The sequence below is a fragment of the Arvicanthis niloticus genome, chromosome 14 (genome assembly GCF_011762505.2).
Source record: "Arvicanthis niloticus isolate mArvNil1 chromosome 14, mArvNil1.pat.X, whole genome shotgun sequence".
Classification (NCBI taxonomy): domain Eukaryota; kingdom Metazoa; phylum Chordata; class Mammalia; order Rodentia; family Muridae; genus Arvicanthis; species Arvicanthis niloticus.
Window position 1 is genome coordinate 35,200,312 of NC_047671.1, and position 13,934 is coordinate 35,214,245.

The following is a 13,934-nucleotide window of genomic DNA, read 5'->3' on the forward strand; positions in this document are numbered from 1 at the left end:
AAAATTTTACCAAAATTTAATCAATATTTCATTTCTTCAAGAATTTTTCCTCAATACTTTTCTTTAGTGATTTAAGGAAAATTTTATATATATATATATATATATATATAGTTTATTAGAAAAATATTTTGTTTCCTAATTCACCAAGAAAAATGATTCTTCTTCCAAGAGTTTGTCAGTAAGAGAAATAGGAAGACTTTTCCAGAAACAGATGCTAGGTTAGGCAGCATCAGTGGGGGCCTCTTCTTACTGTCAAGCCCTTGATTTGATCAAAACAGTGTGGCAACAATGAAAGTAGTTTCCATCTGCTGAGCTGATAAAACTGCTCCAGGTCTGGTTACTGAGGCTGTCTCACAACAACCCCTGCAATTGGTAAGTTTGCTAAAGAATCTAGAGGACTTTGTTAAAGTTTGCTAAAGAATCTAGAGGACCTTGTTAAGGCTCAACCTACTGGGTCACCCTCAGACTGACCCTCCTGAAGGCTATGGGTAAGACATGGGCAGCTAAGAGAAGACTGGCTTCCAGGTAGTTAGGATGAAGGTCTTAAAGCCCACACCCACAATGACACACCTACTCCAACAAGGCCACACCTTCTAATAGTGCCACTCCCTGGGCCAAGCATATACAAACCATTTATGCTCTGGCTGCCTCAAGAAATGCCATCCCATCTCCTGCCCAAGATTATTCTCTCTTCAAGTTCTACAGTTACTCTTCACAAACACTAAGTTCACAATGGAGGCAGAGGGATAGAAGGGACACCAATACAAGAGAACTGTATAACTGGTGTTTACTCTATTATATTGCCATTGAAAATACATAACGTAACCAGTGCTGCTAAAGATTTTTCCTTCTAGGTTCTGAGCAAACATTTTGGAAAGGAAGTTGGTTATCCAGGATGGAGTCAATTCAGGACATTTTCTTATTACTTCTACTACATAGAAAACCCTTTTCTCATTTTGTGGCCCTGGAAAAGTTCTGGTGTAGAAACCACTCTGGGGTAGCAGTGACATCTCAGGACTCAGAGGACAGTGTGTGGAAGACACCCAGAATAGTACCTGGCATTCAACTGTTAATTTATTTAACATATGCACAAAGGGTTTACTATGTGCCTGGAAGTTGTCCTAGGCTCGAGGATTCAGAAATGAAAAGAAAGGAACCTGGCCTTCAAGGACCTGAGACCCTGAGTAATGACTGAGCTGGATGACACATCTGTGCACAAGTGACATGGTATCCAGCTAGACATACTCAGGCAAGTCAGGCACGGAGCTTGACAAGAGTGCTAAACAATGTGCAGGGAAGGTCTCCCTGGGGACAGAGGCAGAGAAAATTGTACATGAGTTAATATTTTTAAGAAATATAAAAATATGCATCCCACAAGCCAGTTTGATAACCAACTGAAAAGCAGCAGGAAATGCAACTTATAAAGAGAAGAAAAAACAATGACAGACACTGATTCAGAAAGGACACAAGACTAGGGGACAAACACATTCCCTTAGTCTTGGTACTATTGTTATGAGGCAATTTCTTACGTTCAAGATCCTGGGATGAAAGGCTAAGGGTCAAACGGGGAAGCCATAAAAGAAAACCCAAACCACGGGAATGGGGCTTGTGGACAAAATCATCAACATCCTCAATGAAACTTACACTAGATATGATGAATAACAAACTAGTCATGGAGGAAGGATGACGTTGAGACTCTAGCAATTAAAAACTATCCAGCATGAAACAAACACAAGAGAGGGCGTAAATACTATCTTTTATTTCTCTGATGTAACTGTCATCTCTGAGGCTTACTGCCTCAGTCTGCTAACCTAGGCCTAGTCCTGGAGGCTTCTAGCCTCTGTACAATCTAATCTAGGTCCAATATTCAGCCTCTGAGACTTGCTGCTAAATAAGCTCATCCATTCTAGTTCATCCTGAACTCTGGCTGACTGATTCAACTCAGCTGTTCTGGCTCAAAACTCTGCTCCAACCTGACTGATTCAATCTGGCTTCTGACTAAACTGCTCTACTTGGCCTCACACTAACTTTGACAATAAATTCTAATCTTCTAGTTTCTTCTCATTCTCTGGCTCATTCTGTCTTTACCTGTGTCTAGCTTGTTCTCTCTTCAACCTGTCTCTATAAAACTCTCCTGGTAAAATAGCCTCTCCTCTTCCTTTCTCTCTTCTTCTCACTGCTTTCTAGAAAGTAGCCTCTTTTTCCTCTCTTATAAGAGTTGGGCATATCCCACCTGTCAAATCTTTCTCTGATTCGTCACTTTGTCTGCTACTCCATTAGACATCACTTTCAAACATGCTGCTTCCTTCTACAAACAAAAAAACTACCTTTATTGTTTGGGATTAAAGGTGTATTCTAAGGGTATGTCTGTATTCCAGCCAGAGGGAATAAAGGTGTGTGCCAAGGGTGAGCCACAACTGGAAACAACTTTTTTCAGTAAATAACACAATCTTGGGGTTCACGGTGTGATCAAGTATCTTGCAACAGAAGGGGAAAACAACTAAAAAATAAATAGTTGGGTGTGATGGCTCATGCTTTTAATCCCAGCAATGGGGAGACACAGACAGGAGGATCTCTTCGAGTTAGAAGCCAGCCTAGTCTACAAAATGAGTCCAGGATGGCCAGGGCTCTGTTACACAGAGAAACTTTGTCTAAAAAAAAAAAAAAAAAAAAAAAAAAAGAAGGAAAGAGAGAGAGAGAGAGAGAGAGAGAGAGAGAGAAACACTATCAGTGAATCATATGATAACTAAACAGAAAAATACGTATCTATAAACGGAAGTCCCTAGAGGAGAAGAGAGATTCAGGCAATGAAGGTTAGAAAGTAAAGCAAATATATTCAAAGGAATCACTGATGGTCCCCATTCCAATTTAACAGAAAATATCTAAGTGGGTAAATCCAACTCAATGAAGATATACACACACCCTTAGAAAAAGACAGATCAACATAACAAAAGCATCATCATAGTTCAAAGCCAGTAGGACACAGAAAATCTCAAATGAAGCAGAGAAAACATAGACATTGCCCAGAGAGAGAAGATAAAGTGATATATTATTATGAATAACAGATTTAATGCATATATGTGTATAATTTATATTTTAAAAGATTTGAATTGACCATCCATGCAAACCTAATCCAATTCTTTACTCACAGTAAAAACCCGTTTTAAATTCCTACTACCAGTCCCTACATGACAGGTTCCATTGTTCCCACTTTCCAGATAAGGTAGGAAATAGGGAGACTATACAACTTGGCTGCTCTTTCAAACCACAATTTAACTCCAGAATTTGCCTTAGATACTGCATTATACCAAGTCCCAGTGGACAGACTCACTTATAAAGCCCCAAGCCTCCTTCTTAGAGGTGGGAGAAATGGGAGACTCAATGTGAGTTCAAGGCCAATCTGGTCTACAGCTCCAGGACAACATGGAGACCCTGTATAAATGCACAATACAAACAATTTTAGGAAAGGCTCCAAGTGGAGAAGATTATTATATTTGACAACTAAATTTAAAAGTTAAAAAATACATTTCTCTTATTTAATTCTAAATAAAATTTTTTTCTATTTTAAAATACTAAGTGGATGAAATGATAAATATTATTAATTAACTGTACTGTTTTGGGTGGGGGGAAAAGGTAGTTTTTCTCAATTTGTTAAAACTGAGCTTCAAAAACTTTAAAGTAAACACATATAAAATTATCTATGCTCTTTAAAAAAAAAAAAACCTAAAGAATTACCACAATATAATGTTTATAATACCTGGTTGTATTTATGTGTATGGGAGGCTGGTGGGCATATCAATATAATTCTCTCAGAAGAAAATTCATGACAGCACACAGGACCAAAACAGCAAACACTGATTGGCAAGAGAAAATAGTCAATGTAAAATTGGAAGAATTCCTGATCAAACATGAGATCATGGAAAGAGTCCATGGTGGTTTGAATGAGAATGGCCCCCATAGGCTCACTTGTTTGAACACTTGGTCCCCAGGTGGCAGTGTTTGGGAAGAATTAGGAGGCGTGGCCTAGTTGGAGAAGGTGTTGCACTGAAGGTGGACTTTGAGGCTTCTAAAGACTCCTGCCATTCTCAGTATGCTTTCAGCCTCATGCTTATGGATCAAGACGTGAGACCTCAGTTGTTCCTGCTGCCATGCCTCTGCTCCACCATCATGGGCTCTAAACCTTTGAAACTGTAACCCCAGTAACACAGTCTTTTGTGTTGCTTTGGCCATGGTCTTTCAGAAAGACCATATCTAAACAGAAAGAAACAGAGGCAAGTTTGCCAGACCTAGGTAGAAAGACCAGCCAAGAACAGCCACATCTACTCCCATGATTTTTTTTTAATTACAAAAAACAACGAAGTGTTGCTATACGACGTAGCTTGTGTTATGAGTTTGACACACCTGGGAAGAGGGACCCTCAGTTGAAGAAATGCTTCCATCAGATGGCCTTGGAACATGTCTGAATAATACAAAAAGACCACTCCACTTTGGGGGGTGGGGTGCCACAGCTAGGTGCCTGGGATTATAAGAAAGGAGGCTAAAGGTCAGCCTGAAGCAAGCCAGTGAGCAGCATTTCTTAGTTTCAGCCTTGAATTCTTGCCTTGGCTTCCCTCAATGATAGGCTATAACCTGGAAGTCACATAAACCCTTTTTCCCTCAAGCTGCTTTTAGACACGGTGTTTATCGAGACAGAAGAGAAGCATGCCAAGACAGGGCACATTTGGAAGAAAAAGCAAAAACAAAGATTAGGGTGATTAAATGTTTTCTCCACAACACTGAGTGCCAGAATCTACAGAAAAGCCCAGTGTTGATAGTGGGTCAGTTCCATCCCTGCCAAATCTGCTAAATATGAGGTGTGGTAAATCTTCAGGCATGTAGGAGCACTCAAGTTTATCATGTATACTTCTGGATTCTTCTGAAGATATAAATTTAAAAACATCACAGGAAAGGTGGCAGAGGCACAAAGTTAGAAAGTCTGACCTGAAAACGAGAGAAGAATCCTAAAATGAGAATTTTGAAGCATAGAAAGCATTCACATTCAAATAAGAAGTGAGAAGACTTTAAGTAGCCCTTAACCAAAAAATGGGGGAGGGGGGAGATGATTAATACTAATTCAAACATAAGATCCTAATGACAATCCCAAAGATTTTGCCTTTCAAAAAAGAGGGGTATGGACTTCAAGTTTATGTGAGGTATGATAGCTCATGTTTATAGTCCAAGAAAAGAGGAGGCTGAGCCAGAATTAAAGACAGCTTGGGCTATATTATAAACTTCAAATTAACCTGAGCTACAGAGTGAAACTGTCTTAAAATCCCCTACCCTCTTAATATATACAATCTATGCCTATATACAATATACAGGCTCAAATGGAAAAGCAACCGGAGATGACATGATTTGGCAGCAGCCTTTACTTGACATAGTTTGCACTGAGCAGCACCAACTCAAGACTTATGAAGCGATGCTTTTGATTTTGAGCATGGTGGCTCAACAGACTGAGGTGCTGGCTGCACAGGCTTGGTGAGGTATTTGATTCCCAGCACCCATGTAGATGTGGAAGGAGTGAACTGACTCCACAAAGTAGTCCTCTATGCAACACCCATGACCAAGGCTGCATGTGAGTGCAGGTAGGCACAGAGATGCTGTAAATAAAAGTTTAAAATTTAAAATGTTTTATCAAATTAAACTCATGTTCATGGTTGAAAGCGGAATGTGTAAGGGAAGGAAATACACAGGATGAGCTAAGCTCGTCTTGCAAAGTGCTTGGGAGTCAGCAGAAACCTGAAAATTGAGATGGCAAGAGATGCAGGGAACACGAGCTCCTGAGAACTATGATGTTGCACTCCTGAACGCTGGGACCATGGGCATACCTAACCTCCCCCTCCACATATTCTGCTTTCAAACATCTTAATAACGATGTCAGTTAGGTCAAATATCTGAAATGTTCCTACAGAGACAGAAGGAAAGATTTTCTTGAGTTTATTGATATTTGTAGGACTGCCGGATTATAGATACGTTCACAACTTTGAGTTTTCAATCTTACACCCTAGAAGTGGTTTTAGCAGCCGCCTTTTGACAGATTATTTGACTATGAAAGTCTTCGTTTTTCTTCTTATTTTCAGCCACATCATCAGTATGACACAAAACCAATCAATCAATTCATCGAGGGGAGAAATGCAGCCAAACCCATCAGGTCATACACATTATTGTCCACACAGTTTTTCATTAGCTTCAATATCTTAGGACCTTGGCTCGGATGCTCAATTCAATGTGGATGCTGCAATGGCTGTACTTGCCGGAGCTGTGCTGATGATAAACGGCATTTGTTAAACAATGCCATTCCGGGGAGCTGCTCTAGGAACCATCCCATTCTTGACGGGATGAAGATAAATACATTTTACCTCCACTACTTATTAACTTGCGCAAATCTGTAACTAGCTGTGATATAAGATCTTCACTAATTAAGTAAGAATGACTTGACAGGGGGCTGGAGAGATGGCTCAGTGGTTAAGAGCGCTAACTTTTCTTCCAGAGGTCCTGAGTTCAATTCCCAGCAACCACATGGTGGCTCACAACTATCTGTAATGAAATCTGATGCCCTCTTCTGGTGTGTCTGAAGACAACAGCTACAGTGTACTCACATACATATCTTTAAAAAAAAAAAAAAAAAAGAATGACTTGACAACGCTCACGCTGGAGAACACGTTGGTCTTTGTGTCATGAAGTATGTGGCAGCCTGGAGCTGAGGTGCGACCCTGAGAAATTCAGCCATACAACAGATCTGGTGTAAAGGGGTTTATTGGGGGAGGCGAGAGGAGTGAGGACCTGGGGATGGGATAGAGACAGACGAGTGGACATGTAGACAGGCAGACAGATGGTAACAGAGCCATGAGGGCAGAGAAAAGGGGAACAGAGAGGGAGACAGGGGGCAGAAAGGGAGGGGGGAGGGAGTGAGGGAGGGAGGGAGTGAGAAAGCATGCATAAGAACAGAGAGTGGGAGAGAGAGAACACAGGGAACAGGGAGAGCTGTGGTGGTAGGTGGGTCCTTTTATTTGCCACACACATCTGGTACACCTAGTGGCGGTAGGTCATGACACAAGCAGCTGAGGGGAGGCCGCTGGGAACTGCCTGTACACTAACAGTTGACAAGATGCTTTGCAAGAGAAGGAAAAATTTTTGCTGATTATGAAGAGGCAGACAAAGTCCCCAAAAGGAAGCAGAAAACAGTTCACAAGGGCTTCTGAAGACAGCCTGTCTCAGAGGCTGCTGCATAGGTAGCTTGCCACACAGAGAACCAGGAACCCACCTTTCTTCTCACAAACTGTTTATAGAGGTATCCTCTGATCATGGATCCACGGCTTCCGACAGGAACACAAAGAACAATGATTTTAGTTGCTTCCAGAACCTGCAACTTACCCACTGAACCTTTACCACAGACAACTCCCCACCCTGCTGGACACCACCTGTGCAGAGCAGGCTAGTTTTTCAGGCCTTCACTCCCTAGGTCAATACCGACTGACTGACTCCCTCTGTCCTGAGAGCACACAAGTCCAATCCCAGCTCCCTCGAACAGCTTGCAGGAGCCCAGGCATCACTGTCCGCCATGCTACCCCTAAAACAAGAGCATCTCAATGGCAGAGAGATATCAAGTGTAACACAATCTCAATTAATTACCATCCTCACAGAATAGACTCCACGGACAGATGAAACAGACTATTGATGCCAAATACGCTGTAATATTTTAAAATCTTTGTTCAGAAAAAAAATTCAAGAGTCTTATAGCAATGCTTTGAGAAAACATTCATAATACAGTACCAACTGAAAAAGTCTAAAAAATTTTACCTGTATCATCTTGTCGGCAATTATATGCTTGGCCCAGGGAGTGGCACTGTTGGGAGGCGGCCTTGTAGGAGTAGGTGTGGCCCTGTGGGTCTGGGCTTTAATACCCTAGTGCTAACTGCCTGGAAGTTAGTATTCTGCTAGCAGCCTTCAGATGAAGATGTAGAACTCTCAGTTCCTCCAGCACCTTGCCTGCCTGGATGCTGCTATGTTCCCACCTTATAAATAGAAAGAGAACCTCAAAATAGGCCTTGGAGTAGTAGGGTTGCCAGTGATTTTAATTGTATCTAAAATGAGGGTTTGTACCAGAGCACATCTTATTTCTGTTATCAGGAAATAGGTAATAAAGCTCCTTCAGAACTCAGAGATGCTAACTACCTTAGGAGAAAATGTTTTTCAAGTCACTTCACTCAGTAACTGTCTCCAAATACTTTTTGAGAACCTAGGATGTCCTGGACTCCAGCCAAAAGGTCTGCCGTGTACTGTTAATGTGGCTAAGTCAGGTGCAGTGGTGAGTGTCTGTAACACTAACACCCACTCAGAATGGTTAAGGCAGGACAGTGTGGTGGTTTAAACAAGAACTGCCCCCATAGGTTCACACATTTGAATGTTTGGTTCCCCACTGGGAGAACTGTTTCAGAAGAACTAGGAGGTGTGGCCTTTGGTTTCTTTCATTCTCTCCAGCTCTCTACCTTCCTATCATGCCAGCTGGGTGACTGTGGATCAGATGTAAGCTCTCAGCCACTGCTCCTACAGACAGACAGAACGTTCAAAGCCAGTCTGAGCCTCTCCCAAAATAATAAATAAACACAATTTTAAAGAAGAGCAGTGGCGGGGGGTGGGGGGGTGGGGGGAATGCTAGTTTCACAGAATTTCATGTGTTAGTCCAGGAGACAGGAAAAAGACACTATGGTTGCTGGGGGAGCAGTGGCGATTTCCAGCAGAGTGGTCAACGTGGACGACACTGAAGATGCAAGCGCAGATGTATGAGGTCACATCTCGGAAAGCACAGAAACAATCCACAGGGTTGTGTTGGGTTTAGATTAACCCACTGAAAACAAACAAAAGCCTGTGTCCCGGAGCTTAAGTACTAAATTTATTTATAAAAATTACAGTTAAACTTCTGCATTAGACCAATTATTACTTTTTCTAGATCCACAGGGCCAACCCCAGAGGCAAAGGGCCTGGGAGAGGAGTTGGGTTTCTAAGAAGCTGGGACTCAGCATGAATCTCTGTCATTCCTTATGTGGAATCAGCATTTCTAAACCCACATACCAGGAGCTGCTAAGGAAAGAGAGAAAAAGGCCATTCCATGCGCTTCTTGTATTGATCTCTCTTCCACCAAACAAAGAGATTCTCCTGGTTACATGATATATCATAATCACTTAATTTGTCTGACTGCTTTAAAAAAGAACAATGGATTCAGGAAAAGGTGTTGACTTGCAGAAATATAATCATGTTGAGGGCTTTTCTGCTCTTTGTATGGGCTGCTTACTCTTCATCACACGCTATACGGAGGAGTCTCCAGAGAAACTGAACATGCAAAGCTCTTATTCAGGCATTCCCAGGAGCCCACAGAAAATCTAAAGCAGAAAACCATGGAGAACTCAGACACTGATAAGTGTTGCAGGCGGGCCCTGCTCTGCAAGCCTCAACCCATAGTTCAATCCCTATCCCCCGGCCAAAAACACAGACAAGGTAGTAGCGGAACTCCTGGCAAGCATTTCCCCCCATGAACCAGTGCATACAGGTTTAAAGGAAACATTTGGACACAGTCCTTTTTTTTTTTATTTTTAGACAAAAATGTCTCACAGAATAAGCAACTACTGCCTCCTGCCATGATTTGCTCTCTACATGTATGTCCGGAACTCTGCTCCCCACGACAGCTACGCTCAGCCTGGCTTTTCTCAGACTAAAATCACAGTGTCATCCAAAAAGGGACAAAACAACATTTTCCAAGACGTAAGGTAAGCTGCCTGGCTCTCAGGAACAGGACATATAATTTAAATATAGTGGGTAGTAGGAAATAAAAATTTTATCTGTACTATTATGTGGCTTTCAGGAGACAAACCACAAGAGTACATTACTTGGAATCAATACACATGAAAAATTTAACAGGGGGGCTGCAAGAATGGTAAAGTTTGCCTTGTAAGCACCAGGACATGAGTTCGATCCCTGGCACCCACATACAAATGATGCCAAGGCTTACAATCCAGTGCTCGGGAGTTGAAAATTGGAAGGTCCCTGAGGCTCACTGATCAGCCAGCCTAGCCTGATTGATGAGCTCCAGGCCATCATGAGAGTCTGTCCCAAAGAAGACAGATGGTAGTCCTGGGCATGGCACCTGAGGTCATCCTCTGGACCCCTCCCCCCCATATATATGCACACATGTGTATGTGCACTCCCACACAAGTGTACTGGCACAAATACACAGGAACACACACACACACACACACACACACACACACACACACACACGACAGACCACAGAGCACAAAGCGGTGATTATCTCTATAATATACAGTCATATACTGATACATAGTATTTATTGTACAAAGCACCAAGCTAAAATTGAAATATAATGTCTCGCTTTTATGTTTATAAGAAAGTTGTGCTGGCTGAGTTTGTGTCAACGTGACACACAATCTAGAATTATCTGAAAGAAGAAAACCTCAGTGGACAAGATGCCTCTATAAGATCCAACTACAGGACATTTATTTAGTGATGGCTAGAGAAAGGCTCAGGCATTGTGGGTGATGCCATCCCTGTGGTTCTGGGTTCTATATGAAAGCAAGTTGAGCAAGCCATGATAAGCAAACCAGTAAGTAAAGCTTCACCACCACCACCACCACCACCGTCACCCACCCACCCACCCACCTCAGCCTCTGCAGCAGCTCCTGCCTCCAGGATCCTGCCCTGTTTCAGTTCCTGTCCTGACTCCCTTTGGTGATGAACAGTGCTATGGAAGTATAAGCTGAATAAACCCTTTCCTCCCCAACTTGCTTTTGGGTCATGGTGTTTTGTTACAGCAGCAGTAGCCCTAACTAAGACAAAACTATGTTTTAAAAAGTATATTTCAATGACAAAAATTATAAACAGTGCAATGTTTTAAGGAAAAATTAGGAACAGCATACGTAACTGAAATTATACTGTTAACTTTGTTAAAATTAAAATCAAACAAACAAAAAACCCCAAAAAACAAAAAACAAAACAACAACAAAAAACAAACCTAGGCAGGCGAGTACATGCTGTAATTCTAGCAACCAGAAGACTAAGACATTACAGGTTCAAAGCTGACCTGGGTTTTCTTGCAAGCTCCACCCAACCAGAACAAACCAAAAGTAGGCTCTTGGAAGAGGGGCTCTTTTAACTCAGTAATAGTGTGATCAGTGTGCCTGATGGAACCTGCGCACATGTCCTTTGTAAGAAAGAAATGGGGTGGGGAGTCAGGGGTGGGAGTGGAAGATGGAGGAGAATTTTTTAGTGAATCGTGAGTTTTTTTTGTCCCCTCTATATTTTCTCTTTTTCTTCCTCCTTTTCAAGTTTTTTTCTTGTATTTTCTACACAGAGTACATAGCACACAGACACACTGTTTTTTGACTGAAAATGTTTAGTTTGAAAAAAAAAAAAAGCCTACATAAATCATGAACGCCAAACACCACCTCCCTCTTTAACGCTTGTTAGGCGGAAACATGGGAAAACAACTTCCTAGCTCTCTGCTTTCTGTCATCTATAATGTAAGGTGGATGACCAGGTACTGCTTTACATTTTAATATTTTAAGTGTAACATCTTACCACTGCATTGTCAGGTATGTGTGTTCCAAGTCTGCTCTAAGGTAGAGACTTGCACTCATGTATACATACTCTGTACCACAGTTTACACAGTGCACGGACAATCAAATACCCATTCCTCCATAACCAGGCATGCCTGCTTACCCTGCAGCCCTCCCCCTCCCTGTCCCCTTTCCCCTTTCAGTAGCAGCCTCTTCCAGCTAACTGTGTTGGTCTGCCCCTCTCTTGCAAAAAGCAGATGTGTTCTACAGGCACCTTCATCCTGAGCTCTCCCTGCCCCGGCCCAACTCCCCCAGCCTGTGGGATTTCTGCTATGAGATCAGTTCAGTCTGTCAAACTAAAGACCCAGGTTTATCTCGGCTTGGCAGTGGTTTTCAGAAAGCCTTAACCACATATGCACTTTCTCTTCTGATCTTATCCTACTGGCTTCTTTTTCTTACTTCTCTCTTCTTGACCTAAAAAGAAATGCTATAAGGCTGGTTCAAGAATACGTGCCACCTGGCTTCTCTGGCTCTGGACATTTCAAAACCTCTTCTCTTGGAGGGATACATAAAAGATGCCAGTGGCAAAGGCTGTACACAAATGCTAGCCTTCCATTCCAGGCTAACAGGTCACTACTAAAAAGATTCATCTCCTTTGGAAGGCAGTGTTTCTGAAGTGCCCGTAACCCTGCACCTGAGAAGGGCTCCCTGGACCCCGCACAAGTAACCAGTGGAGCCAGGATCTGAGACAGGAGGAAAGCCAGTAGGTGAAAGCCTATCTGACTTTGTCTCTTGGCCTCCAACCCTGTGACAGGTGAAGACATGGCAATGATTTTGTTTGATTTAGTTATGATTATGACGTCACTTTCCTAATACCTAAACAACCCAGAAGAGTTCATATACATCTCTCTGACAGGTTCCTGAAATACAAGGAAACTGAAGTGATTAATTTTCTTGGTCACGAAAAACACTACATCCAACACCACAGAAAGAAATATAACAACCCTCCTACCATTCCCCTGCTCAGGTTTCTCTCTGGTGAAGAGATGACCCCCAAATGAGTTGTGCGCCGTTTTTTGTTTTTTGTTTTTTTCAATTCAAATATATTTCCACTTCATTAACACAATTCTTTATTTTCTACTGCTTCGTTAGCACCACAGAGAAATTCCAGGCTTTAAAAGATTCAAATGACTTCTCCCAAAATCAGAGCTGGACTCTCTCCCCTCAGCCTGCCGATTTACATGAAATCTCTGAGAGTTTCTCTGCCTCCATAAACCACGGGTGCCGCTGCCCATCAGCCGGCGTCTGGCTCTCTGCGCAAACAGTCCAAAACAGTTTTCCTGATCTGTTTCAACTTGAAGTGTTGTCAATATATGGATTGTCTTGCTTTCTAATTCAGTGAAAAATCTAGTTTTCCATTAGTCTCTGCCTTTCTAATTTTCGATACAGCCTTACTAAATGTAATTATTAAAGGCAGATTCAAGAAAGCAATTACTGGGCTACTGGTTTGTATCTCTGAAGTCTTAATAAGTGGCAAAAAGTTGTAATTGCACTGAGTATAACATAAATTTTTCTATAGATCAGACATAGACAGCCTTGAGTTTGTACCTAGAAGAGCGCTCTTGCCACAGCACAGACTCTGAAGTTTGTTTGAGCTCTATTCCCAGGCAGCGCTGGGTGACACAAAGTTGGAGACTGCATGCCAGGAAGATGATGCTCTGCTCTGTCTTCAGGACTTGTGGCTTTGGTGAACACCTAGTTTTTCCCAAATGCCTTTTCCCTCCCATTTGTACATATTTCAGAAAATTAAATTAGACATTTAACATGCACTCATCTGGCTCTCAAGCTCTATGTACTATTTATTAGATTTCAAATAAATACAGTGCCAAGCTCTGTACTAGACACAGGCCGAGTAATTCTAATCTACACCTTTAGGAGACTTACAACTTAGTAACACAAAAAGGGAACATAATTAACTATAAAGCAATATAATCTTCCAATAATATAAATCGGTTTTTCCAAAGCCTAAGGAAGAATTCTTCCAGTGAATGGGGCATACTAGTTACTTTTCCGTTGCTGTGATAAAACACGGTGACCAAGGCAACATAAGGAAGGGAGATAGGACAGCAGGCAGGCAGGAGAGCTTAAACAGAAAGCTGAGAAATCACAACTCAGCTACAATCATGAAGCACAGAGGGAGAAATGGAAGTAGATGTTATAAAACCGAAAAGCCTGACTCCCTTCAGGAAGGCCGCACCTCCTAAACCTCTCCAAACAACACCAAGAGAGAACAGTTTCCCAATGCCTGAGCCTACGGGGGACTTT

General features: G+C 42.0%; 1 protein-coding gene across 1 annotated transcript in view; it reads right to left on the minus strand.

Annotated features, from left to right (window-relative positions):
* Nucleotides 1–13,934, minus strand: part of Snx24 (sorting nexin 24) — a 141,883-nt gene that overhangs the window by 62,906 nt on the left and 65,043 nt on the right. The gene's annotated exons all lie outside the window — the stretch shown is intronic.